Below are 3,804 nucleotides of genomic sequence, written 5' to 3'. Positions count from 1 at the left end.
GAAGTTCCCTCAACATCTGACTGGTAGCAATGTCCTCCCTTCCATGTCTAACATCTTCTTGTCCTTTTAGAGGTAGGGGAACTTAGGACCTTTGGGACTGAACACCATGGATTCAGATTTTTTTCCTTGGACCTGCTTCCTGGGAAGAACCTTACTCTTTGAAATCCTTATCTCTGGTTATTGCTCATCTCATTCTCCTTTACCCCCTCCACACCAAGTCACATCTCCCATTGCAGTCATGGCATGTTGGGGTACTAGCTTCTTGTGGAGCCGCTGGACCCTGGCCACCTGGAAGTGAACTGGCAAGACACCCATGTCTATATGTGGGACTGGGGGCCTCTCTTAACTCCACCTCCAAGTGAAGAATGCCGGCATGATTGTTTGCTCTGCCTGGGTCAACTGCTTCCTCTGCAGTTCCTCCAGATCCCTGGCACCCAAGTGGAATGGGCATGTGTCTACCCCGTCCTCAGTGGACTAGCTGAAGGTCCCGGTCTTATAACCTAGCTTCGGCAGCGCCCTCCCCCAAGGGCAGACCGCTGCTTTACTCTACGTTACACTGCTCCAGATGGTCCTCCCCCGCTTATGAACAAGACACCCACCTGGACTGAGATCTCTGTTTCCCAGATGAGTCTGCAAAACTTGACTTTAAACGCCACCTCCAATTTTTCCCAAGAGTTTTAAATTTATTTTTATTTTTATTTTTTCCCCCTGAAATGATCCTGGTTTGCTCTCCTCCCTAATGTGGAAAATTGAATCGTTGTTCTCAATTCTTCACTCCCTTCCTAGTCCTTTATCTTGTAATTTTGCAGTATCCTCTAGTGATGCCAGCCTTGGCAATGTGACTTGCCTTCACAAATAGAATGTAGATGTAAGTGACATTGTGGCGGTTTTGAACCTAAGCTTTAAGAGGCAGGAGATGTTTCTGCTAGCTAGTCGTGTGCTCCTCTGGGAGCCTATGCTTGAGAAAAACATACCTTATGAAGCTACTGCCCCTTCACCCTGGACCCCATAATGAGGACATAAGCGAGTCCGAAATTGACCAGAAACCCAAATTTACCCTGACCCTGAAAATTCCAGCCTCCATCAGCCAAACCTCAGCCAACGTTCTGGCCTGTGAACATAAAAGTGTTTCTTGTTAGAAGCCACTGAGATTGAGAGGTTGTTTGTTACGAAGATAACTTGTACAGAAAAGCACCCAGTGACAGTTTATGATGATAACATTTGATAGAACAGGTGCCACATTAATTCTGACCACAGCCTGATGTTTTAAAAATATTGCCTACTTTTATGCTTTCTGAATGGAGAAACGGAACATGGGTTATCTTTTACTTTCATGTTGAAGTTTTACTTACTTTATAAGGAAAAAAGGGAAAGGGAGATTAAATTTCTTTTAGTTGCCTCCATTTACCCTTGAATTCTTATCCTTTATATTTTGCACAGCTAGTTGAGAAAACCCCTTATAAGCCTTCCTTCTTGTCTGAAGAGCAATGCGTAGTTTTTAAAGGATTTGGGCTGCTTTGATCACCAGTAACACAATGGGATGTAGTCCAGTAATCCCAGACCTGGCTGCTCATTATACTTTAACTGCTGAGAGAACGATTTAGAAAAATATTATGGTAAAATATATGTAACATAAATTTTGCAATCTTAAGCATTTTAAGTGTACAGTTCAATGCTGTAAAGGATACAGGCAATCTCCAGAACCGTTTCACCTTGCAAAACTGACGTGTGTAACCACCGAACGGCACCCATTCCCCCTCTCTCCCAGACTCTGGCAACCACCATTCTATATTTTGGCTCTATGAAATTGACTATTCTGGGTACCTCATATAAGTCGAGCCACATAGTATTGGTTCTTTTGCAACTAACATTTTACTTAGCATAATGTCCGCAAAGTTCATCTAGGTTGTGGCATGTGTCAGAACTTTCTTCCTTTTAAAGCCTGGATACTATTCTATGTATGAAGACGCTGCATTTGGTTTTCCCACTCCATCTGTCGATGAACACTTGGGTTGCTCACACCTCTTAGCTATTGTGACTCACGCTGTGAACACAGGTGTACAAATATCTCTTCAACATGCCATTTTCAATTTCCTGGGATACATACTCAGAAGTAGGATTACTACCTCAAATGGTCACTCTATTTTTTGTTTTTTCTGAGGAATTACATCCTGTTTTTCACCATGCCTGCACCACTTTGCATTCTCACTTAGTGTGCGCAAGGGTTACAATCACCCACATCCTTCCCAACACTTGCTGTTTTCACCGTATTGTCTTTCCACTCTGTGGATCGTGTCCTTTGATGTAGAGAAGTTTTTATTTTTGATGTAGTCCAATTTGTCTACTTTTTCTTTTGTTGCCTGTGCTTTGGGGATTATATTCAAGAAGTCATTGCTAAATTTAATGCCATGTGGCTTTCCTCCTATGTTTTCTTCTAAGAGTTTTATCGTTTTACCTCTTATGTTTAGGCCCTTGATCTATTTTGAGTTAATTTTTGTGTAGGTGTAAGATAAGGGTCCAGCTTCATTCTTTGGCATGTGGATATGCAGCTTTCCCTACACCATTTGTTGAAAAGTAGTTTTCTACCTTTTTAAAACTGTAGAATCCATACCCCCCCCCGTAAGCCTGTGGTTGATGTTTGCTATCCTGCCTGTCTCTCCCTAGATTCACCTCTGCTGCCACAGATGGCATGTCTGACTTCAAACACCTGCAGACCTTGGCCTGGAAGCTTCTCTGGCCTTGGGAGCAGATTTGGCTTATGAGCAGTGAAGCCAGTGGTGCCAAGGCTCAGCGCCCCCAGAGACATCATCCAATCATTGATGGAGTGGAATTGGTGGAAAGCTCCCCAGTTTCCTGCCCTTCAGAATGGGCCAACTGTGAGACATGTCCTTTACTGTCTCCCAGAATTCTCTAGCAAGATTAGTCTCAGTTGCCTAAAGCAGTAACTTGCTCAATAAAAAAGGAAAATACATCAAAATATTTGCTGATGTATTTTCTTTTTTTATTCAATTTTCCTACTCCCTCCCTGGTGCTTCCTGGAATCACCTCCCAATAAACCACTTGCACTCATATCTTTTCATTTAAAGGTCTGCTTCCTGGTAAGCCCAGCCAATGACACCTCCTGAACCAGAATCTCTGGTGCAGGGGATGGGATTGTACACAGACTGGCATTTTGGAACCGCTGATGTGGTTGGTGAATAGACTATGTCACAGGATCTGTATCGACATCAAACCTCAGCAGTGCTGTATGCTGGTAGCTCGGTCTGAAGTAAATTACATAATTCCTTGAGCTGCATTTAAGTGAGGACAATAACTCCTCTGAAAGGTTGTCGAGAAGATACAGAGAGTCCTGGCACACAGTAGGCAGGCCACAAATGCCAATCATTGTTATGAATCCCCATCACACTACACACAACTCTATTTATTTTATTTTATTTTATTATTTTATTTTTTAGAGTCAAGATCTCTCTGTCACCCAGACTAGAGTGTAGTGGCACGACCATAGTTCACTGAAGCCTAAACCCCGGGGCTTAAATCATCCTCCCACCTCAGCCTCCAGAGTAGTTGGAACTACAGGTCCAACACACCATGGCTGGTTAAGTTTACAAAATGTTTTTAGAGACAGGGTCTTACTGTATTGCCCAGGCTGGTTTCAAATTCCTGGCCTTAAGCTATGCCCTGCCTCAGCCTCCTGAATTTCTGGGATTCACAACTCTTTATTAGTGAAATGTGAGACTCACAGTTGACCACAGAGGCCACTAGCAGATCCAAAACCACGACAGGGAGAGGATGACCTGCTTTGCA

The 3,804-nt window shown here is 43.3% G+C and overlaps 1 long non-coding RNA gene across 1 annotated transcript; it reads left to right on the top strand.

The window, feature by feature from the left end:
- The first annotated feature begins 485 nt into the window (after positions 1 to 485).
- Positions 486 to 3,068, top strand: LOC116530226. The gene is made up of 2 exons (XR_004259887.1): positions 486 to 1,113; positions 2,665 to 3,068. It is a non-coding gene; the product is annotated as an uncharacterized LOC116530226 (long non-coding RNA).
- The last annotated feature ends 736 nt before the right edge of the window (positions 3,069 to 3,804 follow it).

Source organism: Sapajus apella, unplaced genomic scaffold (genome assembly GCF_009761245.1).
Source record: "Sapajus apella isolate SASKATOON/1434 unplaced genomic scaffold, GSC_monkey_1.0 scaffold65, whole genome shotgun sequence".
NCBI lineage: Eukaryota > Metazoa > Chordata > Mammalia > Primates > Cebidae > Sapajus > Sapajus apella.
The sequence above is the reverse complement of the archived record's forward strand: the minus strand, read 5'-3'. Positions and strand labels throughout refer to the sequence as shown.